Raw genomic sequence first — 11641 nt, 5'->3', positions numbered from 1 at the left:
GGTCGGAGTCCCAGTGTCTCTGGGGAACCGTGCGGAACGGGGATGGGCTGGGGTGTCGCAAGCGGCTGAGGCCCGGAGACGTGGGAGGAGTTCTGGGACGCCCGCCCTGGGGAGGGGCTGGATTTGCCTCTGGGGGCCTGGGCTGGAACTGGCCCCCTGGGGTCAGCAACCCGCTCGGAGGCCACGTCGGCCACGTCTAGTTTCAGAGGCTGGGGCTGCCTGTTATCTGGGGACTTGGAGCTGGCGGTGCTCCCTGAGAGCGGAGCCGTTGTGACGTTAAATGTGTAATTTGGATGTTGCATCCGGCACTCCGCGTGGCCTTGGCGTCACCCACATGACCGCTCACCGTGTCCTGTCTCCGGTGCGTCTCCACGCGGCTGCCCGCGCGTGGACAAGGCCCCCGGAGCCTCCCACCCGCATGTCCGGGCGTGGCCCACGTGGCCTGTCTGCTTCCCCTCTCTGCAGGGCGGTGTTAACGAGCCCTCCCCTCGACTCCGGTCATCGGCCCCTGACTCGGGGATGGTGTGGGGGGGTCCACCCCGAGGGCCAGGACTGCAGGAGAAGCGGGTGTCAGGGCAGGCGTGTCTGCGGGGCCAGGCTAGCTGGGGCGGTCGGAGCTCTGTGCAGGTGAGCAGGGGGAAGAGGCTGGGGACGGGGTCTCCTAAGGCCGAGCGATGGGCCGAGGGAGCCCAGGGAGCCCGGGGCCCCTCCCCTGGAGGCTGGAGAGACGCTGTTCACTCTGTAGACCCTGGGGGTACTGGCGGCCAACGAAGCCCGTGACCCACGGGGACTTTCTCTGCACCCCCCGCCCTCACGCGCCCCTGCCCCTGTCATGCCGTGGTGGCACGCCATGAACTTTCTGGCAGGTGACTCTTCCTTTATATCTGGGCGTTTGTCAGCACCTCGCTTCCCGGGACAGTTGTGTGTCTGCCCCTCGTTAGGGGACCCGTCGTCATCACGGGGCTCCCCACAGGACGTGGGGGTCCGCAGAGAAAACTGAGAACTTGTCTTTGGAGCTCTACAGTAGTTGCCACGACACATTCGTCGCTGCACGTTGGCCCGTGTCTCTGGCGGTGATAACGTCCGCTTGGTAAGCAAGACGCACCGGTGTCACCGTGAGACCCCCCCCAGTCAGAGGAGGGAGCGGGAAGTCCCCTGGGGAGACACTCTTCAGTTGGAAGAAACAGCATCAAATCGCTTTGAAAGACGCCTTTTATGTTGCTGCTCCGAGGACCCTGCAAAGAATTTCTATCAGCACCGTCTCTGGTTTTCTACTATTTAGGTAGAAGTCACTCATTTTCAGGCCCCGGGAAATAACCCAGAGGCCACGTTCCTGTGATGTTTTCCTGTGCAATATGTCCCCGTCTGCTCTGGTTCCCTGTGCCTTTGACGACGCGGCGTGCGGAGTGGGAGCCGCGCGTCTGGCGGGAGCAGGGGGCGGCCCTCGGCCTGGGCCGCTGCGGCCGGGCTCAGGGGTCAGGAGCCTGCCCGGTGGGGGCTCCCTCCGGTAGAAACGCAGCCGCAGGGACATCGTTACTTCAAAACAAATGCAGCCAAGATCGAAACGTTCTCGACTTCACACAAATAATGTAAAGAGCGTGGTAAGATCGGTTCTCGTCCAGCGTCCCCTGCCGTGGGCATGACCGGGAACAGGTTTGAGGCTTTGCTCTGGTTTGGCTCGGAGCCCGGAGAGAAATCTTGGGTAATTCTCTTTGTCTCTGTGGCCTTTGCTGTCCCCAGGAAGGGGGCCGGGGAGGACCCAGTGCTTCCTTGTGCTCGTCTCGTAATGTCCGTCCCCCCTCAGAGCAACTGTCGCTTATGCCTCACGGTAGGGGAAACTGAGGCTCGGCTGTGATCGGAGTCCAGGCTGTGCTGCTCGCCCTCTCGCGAGGGCCCCCGCAGCTGTGCGGGATGTCCAGGAACCCACGGCCCACACTGTGAGCATTGCAGGAGCCCGGGGACAGGACAGGACAGGGGCCTGGGATTGGGCAGGGGTGTTGGGGGGCTGGCAGAGGCAGCTGGGGTGGGTGGGGGCCGGCGTCCACATGTCCTTCTGGCAATGCTGCGGAGGAGGGGGCTGGAGTATGGACGGGAACCAGCGGCCCCCAGAAAGCCACTCCCAGGAGGGCACAGCTAGCCTGGCCTCAGACAGTCTGCACAGGCGTCTGCGTGTGAGAAGACCCTGGGCAAAGGTCGGTTCCAAGTGCCACCTCGCAGGACATGCCAGGGGACCAGGGGACCCCGGCTTGACCATGGGGCTTCACAAGCTCCTGGGCTGGGGTCTGCACACGTCACCAACACAGGCGCCCCGCGGGGTGGCCCTCTGCGAGAGGACGGTCTTCTCTTCGTGGTTCGTTAGAAAGGCAGCCGTCCGGACGCCTGGCTGGGGCAGGATTGCTGCCCGGGCTCTCGGCCTCTCCAGCAGCACCGCTGTCTCGGGGAAGACAGGCACAGACACTGTGGAGCTGGTCCTCCTCGGCCAGCAGCTCCTCTGGCCACTGTGGGGAGTAGGACTTCGGAAAGCCGTGGCCAGCAGCACGGCGCTCACGGCGACCCCCTGGAGCCCCTGCCCGCAGACAGAGAGGAGGGCAGGCGACTGCCTTCTCTCCTGATGCTTCTCGGGCCAGAAGCCAGATGACGGAAGCATCTAGAAGGAGCCTTGTGATCGCCTGTCCAGAGGCCACCAGGACCACCACCTCAGGGTCCCCTGGGACGCGCCCACGCTGCAGACTTCTTGCGGGTTCCTGGGGCTGGGTCAGGCCTTGCCGGCGTGCCAGGTGGAACAGGAGCTCGGGGCCGTCTCCTGGGTCAGGTGTCGTGCAGGATCCCCAAGCAGCAACTTCACTCTGTCCCGAGACAGCCCCGAAGGGAGGTATGCTGGCCAGAGGGGCCCTCAGGGTGCTCTCCCGCTCATATCTCCCCTGCGGTGCAGATGGCCCTTCTGTCCCTGGGTCACCTGATCTCACCTCAGCGGGCTCGGGCAGGGAGACTGGGGCGATGGATACACCCCTACCTTGGCTCACGGCCTCAGTTTCTCCAGCACTGTGTTCCCCAAGATGACAACGTGCAGCTCTCCCCCACGGTCCTTTACCGGAGAGCAAGGGGCTGGAGCTGGGACCCGGGTGTTGTACGTGCGGTCCTGGAGCCCTTGTGTGTCACAGCTGGGACCCATGGGCCTGCGTCTTGGCCTGAAGGACAGGCTGTCCGGCCACCACTTAGATGCGCCATAGCCAAGCCTGGGCCCCACCCCACTAGCTAACCCCCTGGCCCTGCCCTGGCCACGCAGTGTTGGGGTCACCATGCTATTGCTGGCTTCTGAGAGGTCGGGGAGAGATGGGGTGCGCACTGGGGGGGGGTCTGCGGTTCCCGGGTCAGGTGCCCGGCCGGGCCCCGTGATGTGGCCTGTTTACAGCTCCCAGCAAAGCAGCTTATTGGATTAGGGGGCGCCTGGCCGGCCCGCGGCGGGAGGAGGGACGCTGACCTGTTGGGGCTGCCTTAGGGAAGCCTGTTTCCGTCCAAGCTGGTCCCTGCTGCATCGGAAGGCGGCACCCCGGAAGCGTGTGCCCTTTCCGCCGAGCAGACGGTCTTGTCGGACTCAGGCAGCACTGCTCTGGACGTGACCTGTCCTGCTTGCCTGCTGGCCGGAGGCTGACAGCCGCTCAGGCCGCCGGTCTTCTCGCGCACGTCCCGGCCCGAAGATGCTGTCCGGCCACTCCACCTGCCTTTTCTTGGGGCTCTGCGCCGCCCTGCTGGCCGTGGCCCTGACCTACTACTTCTACTGGTGAGTCCGCTGGTGGGCACTGGGCCATCCCAGCGCCGGGGCTACCGCGCTTGTGCCCTCCTCTTTCCTGTGCCCCATGTGACACAGACGTCCCTGCTGGGGACGGGGGCCTTGCGGTCGGCAGGGACTTTGTGTGCTGAGCTCGGCCCGCGTGATCCCCACCTCGCCAGGCGGGGTGTCCGCCCTCCAGGGAATGCTCCTCTGTTTGGGAGGAGAAAGCGGCTCCAGGGGACACACCTGTCACCAGCAGGTGCTGGGGGGAGGCTTCGGGGGAGGGGCGGCGCCTGACGTGGAGCAGAGTTTGCCCCTGCCCGGCCTCACCGCCCCCTCACCTCTTACCACCCCGCCCCTGCGCGGAGGTGTCGGGGATGTACAGGCGTCTGTGAAGGAAGCAGAGGCGCTCGTTCCCAGCGGAGGGACCCCGTTGTGCCCGTACGTGTCCAGCTGGTTTACAGTGAATCAGCAGCGACCCTTTCTGGCCGTCAGGACCCGCGTGCGCACAGTTTCTTGCTGGTGTGGAACACACGAGCCTGGGCTTCTCGGGCCCGACCCATGTGGGGTGTGACAGCGGAGGGGGCGCAGGCTCCAGGCCACCCGTTCCCATCTGTAAAGTGGGTACCGTGTCTCCCCGGTCTGCACGAGACCGTCTACACCGGCCGCACCAGGTGATGGCCTGAGCCTCACGAACCGGCGTTTCTCCCACCTGGTGGCTCTGGGAAAACTCAGAAGCCCGGACCCGGGGCCAGCTTCACCGCTCAGAGCTGAGAGGGGGCTGATTTGCGGTGAGGGGACGGAGGCTCTCGGGAAGGTTCTGTGCCCGTTAGTTCTGTTTCCTTCAGTGCGCAGGCCGTCCGCGCGGGCCTTCTCTCCGGAGGCTTCCTCTCCTCGGGATCCGATTAACACCTCTCCCGTGTCGCCGGAGGAGGAGGGCGCTCGGCCACAGACGGGGCGTGACGTGTCCTCAGGCCTGGCGGCCCTTTCCTGCCCCCGGGAGCTGCGAGCTCCTTCCTCCCAGACTCTGCACTGTTCTGGGATGAATTTCTGCCCACGGGAGTTTGCATTTTAGCTCTTAAGTGAACATTACAGAACTTACAGAGAGACAAACACATGCGTGATTTAGGGGAAGAATGAGCTCAGGGAGGGACAGAAGGACTTTTGTCCCTTATTAGAGGAGTTCTGGGCCTCGGGGAGGGTGAGGTGTTTCTCCGGGCCCCGTGGAGCTCCCCGGGAGTAGCCATCACCAACCCTTGGCATAAACTTCAGGACGCTTTGGAGAGCAGGGGGACGGCCAGCCCGGTGAGCAGGAGCAGGAGTCCCCCTACCCCCCGCACCCCCGTCGTGGATGGGGAGTGCAGGTCCGGAGTAGGGAGGCAGCTGTGTGACTCTGAGGACTGGCCGCCCGCGGGCCACGTGGGGCGTCAGGCTTGACCTACCGCGCACACCAACCACCCGCCCCGCCAGGTGCCCACGCGTGTCCCACCACTCAGCACTCCACCCGCACGTGGATAGAAGTCCAGACTTCTGCGGCTCATTGTGACCTGTCTGGAGGAGACTGGTCGCCCTTGTCCTGTCCTTGTCCCCCACATTCGGAACTGGGGGTCCCGCTGCAGACTGGCCAGCGCTTGGCCATGTGGCAGGCGGCCTCCCCAGCGTGGCCGCCCCCATGGCCAGGGGAGGTCCGGGAGAGGGGCCGCCCTTCTGTCCGGGAGGCCTCTGGCCCGTGCACAGGGAAGCACCTCCAGGAGAAGGCTCGTGGCCTCCGGTGGGGAGTCTGCGCTGCAGACACTGTAGCTCTCGCCCCAAGACGCCATTGGAAACCCGCGTTCTCCGCTCGGCTCTGCTGCGCGGCCCCTCCCCTCACCATCCCCGGGTCCAGGACGAGGCCTTCTCATGGGCTTCCGTTTTGCAGGGGAGGACTTGGTCCAGACCAGGCTTCTCCGTGGGCCCAGGGCTGAGCCCATCAGGAGCCAGAGGGCCGGTAGGGGCCAGAGTGTGGCCAGGGGAGTGGCTGTCGCCGCCCCGAGCTGGAGTGCGGAAGGGTGGGGAGCGGTAGGGCCCCAGAAGACTTGGCGCGGAGCCCCGGCCGGCGGGTGGGGTGTGCGGGTCTGTCACATTTGGATGCAGGACCTCCAGGACCCACGGTGAGGGCTGGGGCATGTGGGCTCCCGCTCCCGACACGCACCTGCCGTCCCTTCCTGGCGGCCGTTCTGTTCAGGCCTTGTCGCTGCGCACCTGCCTTCAGACGCCGCAGCTTCCTAAGCCTCGCTACGAAATGCACGTGGACTTGTTGGGGCTCCATTAAGCTGTGGAATGGTATCGGAGCTCCTGCGGATGCATATCACGAGGCACAACCTGGTGCCTTCGCCACTTGGCGCCTTCGCACTCCCGAGGAGGGGCGTCGCGTGCGGGAAGCTGAGCGCCGGCGGGTGGTCCGGGAGCCCCGCGGCCTCCGGGGAGGAATCGGAGAGAGTTTGTGCGGCTCTCCCCTCGGGTCTCAACGATCTCACGAGGGCATTGGCCTAAATGCCATTGGACACGGTGGCTGAGGCATTCTCATTTTTAGAGTAAAAATTCCTCCGCTAAGCACAACCCTCGTTGGAGAATCACATTTTGGCAGCTTGTCTGCAGAGGAAGATGATGTTTGGCAAAGGCCTGGGGCGCTCGCCCTCCCGGGGCACTGCTGGCACCCGCGGGTCCCCCACCACAAGCAGCTCCCCAAGCTGCTTTGTTGACAAGTTCCCCGTTCCTGTGGCTGAAGTCTGGTTACCACCCTGGGTTCTTTCTGGGAAGAAAAACCAGTGCCAAAGCCTCCCTTTGAAATGGTCATGGTGGCTGATTTTAAAGGTAGTGGCTTCTAACTAGATGTGTGTGTGTGCGGAGAGTTAAAAATCTCACTGACGTTGCCTGCCCTAGGGAAAGTGGGTCTGAGTTTGTGAACTTACAAGTCAGAGATACCAGCGTCACTGAACACAGTTCGGGAAGGCGACGGGTCGGGCCGTGTCTTCCTTGTGGGGCTTCTTGGTGTGGATCAGTGTCCCAGCATGGAGTGGGGCCTGTGGGATGCGGGATTTCCCAAACTAACGGACCGGGAGACCCTCTTGTAGTGAGGCATTCTCGGCATTACTGTCTGAATTGTTTTACAGATGCTCAGAATTATTCGAGTATCAGTTATGCAGAAAATGGCACCCAGGTTTGCTGGCTTGGGAACCCGAACACCCACTGAAAGTTGTCTTAGCAAAGACCTTTTAGACATTGGTGTGTTCGCAAAATAGGGAGGGACCCTATAATTGGAGATTTTTCAAGATGTGTCGAACAGAGCCACCCTGTGGTCCTGGTAAGAAAGGTTATGTCAGCCTCAGTTTTGAAGAAGAAATTGAAATTCAGAATGATCCCGTCACATGCGGAGGCCACAGACCGGGGACAAGGATGGTTTCCTGAGCCCCAGGCCCAATGTGCTCGCTTCCAGCTCCTCCTGCCAGTGGGAAGATGTGGCGGGTGTGGGGGACCTTCCTGGCAGCTGGCACGTTAGCCGAGCTTTCTCCAGGTCAGTGTTGACTAAGTGACAAAAGTCACTTTCATGACATCTGTGTTCATCTTTAAAGTTGATATTTCATAATCAACATTAGCCCAGGTGTTGGAATGTTTTTATATTTTTATTTCTCTAGAATAGTAATATGCCCTGGTTTCCAGGAACGTGAGCTCTCACCTCTCCCCTGTGTGCACTGCTGCGCAGGTCTCCGGCCGGTGTTCACGGAGAGGCAGCCCTGTGCAGGCCCTGCTCTAGACTTTCCGTTACCGTCAATGAGTCTTTGCAGCTTGGAGGAGGAAAACCAAGTCCCGTGTGAAACCAGCAGTAGAAACTCACGCCCCACGTTAGCGTGATCTACGTTCGGATCAGTTCTGCCGAACAGCATTTTCTGTTGCTTGAAAATATCAGTTGTTTTGCTTTTTATATTTGAGAAAGGAAACATATTCCTCGTTCAATACCAAAAATCTTCCCTTAATCATGTATTTTCAAAGATTTTAGTTGAGACTGAGAGAGCACGTGCGTGAGAAAGAGCAAGCCGGGTCGGGGAGGGGCAGAGGGAGAGGGAGAAGCAGGCTCCCCACTGAGCAGGGAGCCCGGCGCGGGGCTCGATCCTGGGACCGTGAGACCATGACCTGAGCCGAAGGCAGAGGCTTCACTGACTGAGCCACCCAGGCGCCCCCTTAAGCATATTCTTTGTTGAACAAATTCTTCTCGGAAGAGTTCCCATCTGGTTTGGAGCAGAGTCTCCTTCTGGCCACACCCACAGGGTGGTTATCCTGACGTTTCCCGTCACTGTACAACCGGGTGAGTTCTTTCTCTGTTAGGTTCCTTTTCTTGCTGGACTGTACCCTCAGGTGATCTTTTCACAGAGGATGAACAGGGGTCACATTTTCGGAGAACTGCCTGGTTCAAGGCCACTGTAGTTTCTGTCTTCAGTCTTTGTGTCTCTCTGGTTCTGGGAGGAAGAAACGGGGTTCGGAGGGAGGAGCAGTGGATAAAGGATCGGCTTAGAGAGGCGCTGGCGGAGGTTGGGCGGCCGCGAGGAGGTGAAAACTGTCTCAGCAACACTGCCGCTCGCTTCAGCAGAGCTGTGTGGGGACGGGGAGGGTCCGGGAGAAGCAGAAGCATCACGGAATCCAAGTTGACTTTTCTTGGTTCCAGGATCAAAATACTGCGAAATTTGTAAAGTGGCCACATTTCGGACTGTGCAGAAGCATCAGGTTCTGGGGAAAGTCTGTGGCGCTCTCCGGCTCGTGACCCACGGGTTCTTCCCAGAATGTCCCCCGTGACCTGGGGGGGGGGGGTGCGCGGTGGTGCTGTCCGCAGTGCTGACACGGGATTTCTGGCGGGCATGCCCGGTGTCTCCTGGTCCCGTCAGCAGGCCTGTGGCTGCAGATGTTACGATGTAGAGTGACTAGTATAGTGGGAAGGAGCTGGGTGAGAAGAAAGACCCGGCGCGGGGAGCCGTGGTTCCCCAGTGGGGGTCGCTGCCGCTGAGAGCCATTGCTCGGTGGTGGGTCCCAGACCCGGAGTGCCCTCTGCGCTCTCTCTGTGAAGAAGTAGGATCGGGGCCCCTCTGTGCATGTAGGAAAACGGCTCTTGCAGCAGTTCAGGAGGATTGGAATGAGCCTGGTGAGGGGCTGGCCCCCCAGAGCAGGGGGACAGTTAGGGACCTTCCTCCCGACCCTGTAGCTGTCCCGTCCTGGGGTTGAAACCTCTCTGGCTCCCATGCCTGCAGCCTCCAGCCTCCCTCTGCAGGGTCATGGGGAGGGGACTGGCCCCAGGAGGCACCGGTCATTTGGGATTCACGCAAGAACGGGTGTTGCTGTGGGCCTTGGCTGCCGCTACGGAGAAGTTGGGGGACGAGTCAGGTTGTCTGTCAACGGTTGGGGTCCCGGAAAGCAGAGGAAAAGAACGCGTGGGAAAGAGACTGTGTTCAGAGAGCAAGGGAGAAGACTCTAGAATTCAGTTTCCATGCCTACTGAGGAGTGGTGGGAGGGCCAGTAGGGCCACAGGGTGTGACTGCCCATAATATGTCCCCGGACCCCATGCAGCTCCCAGTGTGTCCTGGAGACCTGATCTTGCACGGGGACGTTCTCCTGGGGGTGTGGCACAAAGGGGACCGGCACCTGCGTCTCTCGGGGCTCCCTGGCTATCGGGGAGGCTGAGCCCAGGCCCGCTCCCAGCCCTCGTGGGGGGCGTGGAACCTCGTTGCCCACGTCAAGCACAAGCTTGGCTCGCGTCCTTGCGAGCACAGTCCCCGAGACTCGGCGGGGGCGGGGCAGCCGGGGGCTGGAGCAGGTGGTGTGCGAGCCCCCCAGGCATGGACCCTTCCCGCTTTGCTGTCTGGGGGACGGTGAGGGCAGGGGAGGAGGAGAGGGCAGGGTGCGGCTCCTGGTGCCGGCCGCGCGAGCTCTGCGCCTCCTGCTCTCCGTGGCCGCTGCCGCCCCGCAAGGCAGGACGCTGGACTTGGCGGAGGAGATCTTCGCGGGTTTTGTAGGTGTCAGAGGTGGTTTTGGAGACCGCTGCAGGACATGCGGATCGGAGACATTCTGGGTTTACATGCAGACAGGAAGCTCAAGTGGGAGTCGCTGCTGAGCGACAGGGACCCTTCTCCAAACCGCGCCTGTGCCCGGGGATGGAAGGGACCCGCGGGCTCTCCCACAGCTGTGAGGGGAGCGGAGGGTGATCATTTCAAACCCACTTCGCTGATCTCATTCAGAATCCCTGCCTCTCTTAAATCTAGTTCTTAAACACGGTGACTCTTTCATGGCTAATGTGACATCTTTTTCATCTTTGTCAATGGTTTTGTTCATCCGTTAAGGTTTGCGTTCTTAGGTAGTAAACGCTCATAAATGCCCATGTGTTCTGGAGTTCGTTCTGGAAGAGCTTTCCCAGGACTCTGCCCAGGCGCCCCGGTGCCATCTGCCGGGAACGCGATGAGGTCACGGAGAAAGGCAGGCCCCTCCCACCCACTCCCCCCCCCGCCGCCCGCAGCTCTGGGACCTCATGCTGTCCCTGGCCTCGCCAGGTCTGCTTTTCCAGCTGAGTTCCTCTTCCGAAACCCACGTCTGCCCCAGGGAACCCTCAGGGAACCGAGAGGTCATGTCCGTACTTGCCTTAGGTTTCCTGTCAGTTGGCTGTCCTGTGACCTCCAGTCCCTGGTGGGGCCAAGAAAGCCGAGGACGTGCCGCTCGTCTGGCTTTCGTCCTGTTGTGAGGGCAGGAGTGATGGGCTCTTCGCAACCCGGGGAAAACCAGAGCCCCACGTGTTTGCCGTGTGAGATGTGCTCGTAGGAAAGTGCATTGACCACCGAGCTCCTGAGTGATTCCAGGCAAACCCTTGTCTTCCTCTAAGAGTGAAATGCCGTTGTTATAACGGGCGGTTCGTGGTCACGAGATTACAAGTCAGCGTTGCTGTGACTGTTTCTGTACGTGTGAGCGCGTGCAAACACGTGGGTGTGCACATGTGCATGAACATGCGTGGGCGAGAGCATGGACTTGCATGTGTGTGTGTTGTGTGTTGTGAGGCTGTGCACATGTGCACACGTGTTCCTGCACAAGGAGTGTCGTACACATGCACACATGCGTGTACAAGAACGTGTGCACGACAGCACTGTGGTTGTGCGTGCATGAAAGCACGTGTGCACATGTACACGCGTGTCTCCAGGAGCCCTCTGTGTGCGCGTGCATGCGTGTTCGGGAACTCAGCTGACAACCTGTCTCCCTGGAGAAAATTCTGCGCCGGCGCCGCCGACCACCTTGGTGTGAGGAGCACTGTGGCGTCCCGCAGGCCGGGGACCTGTCACAGTCTCTTGTGCCGTCACCAGGCTTGGCTGTGGGAGCTTCTCCGCCCCTCCCGGCTCGCAGCCGACATCACTGCTCCAGCCGGCGGAACAAGCCAAACCACCGCAGAGGGACGGGGGTGGCTGGAGCTCGCAGAGCTGCGGTAGGCGGGCGGGCGGCGTGGGGCGCCCCGGGTCCTTCGGCAGCCGCCCTCTCTGCACCCGCGGTGCACGCTCGGTTCCAGGCTCCCCTACGTGCCAGGCTCCCACGGACACCACGAGAACAGGCCCGGCCGCCACCACTGGGGTAGTGACAGTCCTGCTGTCCTTGTCCTTGGTCTGGGGCTCCTATTCCCTTCTCAGACGGCTGCTGGGACACCTCTCACCACACTGGGGGGTGGCCTGGGGGCCTGGGTCCCTTTGATCCATGTGGCTCTTCTGGAAACCTCCTGCCCGGAGGGTCTCCATGCCTGCAGGGACATTGGCGGCTCCCTTTCATCTGAGCCCCAAGCTGCTTCTCCTGCGAGCTTTGTGCACCTGCTCCCCA

General features: G+C 61.7%; 1 protein-coding gene across 2 annotated transcripts in view; it reads left to right on the top strand.

Annotated features, from left to right (window-relative positions):
- Nucleotides 1-11641, top strand: part of AGPAT3 (1-acylglycerol-3-phosphate O-acyltransferase 3) — an 81780-nt gene that overhangs the window by 43419 nt on the left and 26720 nt on the right. The window lies entirely within an intron of this gene.

The sequence above is a fragment of the Mustela putorius genome, unplaced genomic scaffold (genome assembly GCF_011764305.1).
Source record: "Mustela putorius furo isolate JIRA1106 unplaced genomic scaffold, ASM1176430v1.1 tig00000765_pilon_pilon_pilon, whole genome shotgun sequence".
NCBI classification, from domain to species: domain Eukaryota; kingdom Metazoa; phylum Chordata; class Mammalia; order Carnivora; family Mustelidae; genus Mustela; species Mustela putorius.
This window is presented reverse-complemented; position numbering and strand designations above follow the sequence as displayed.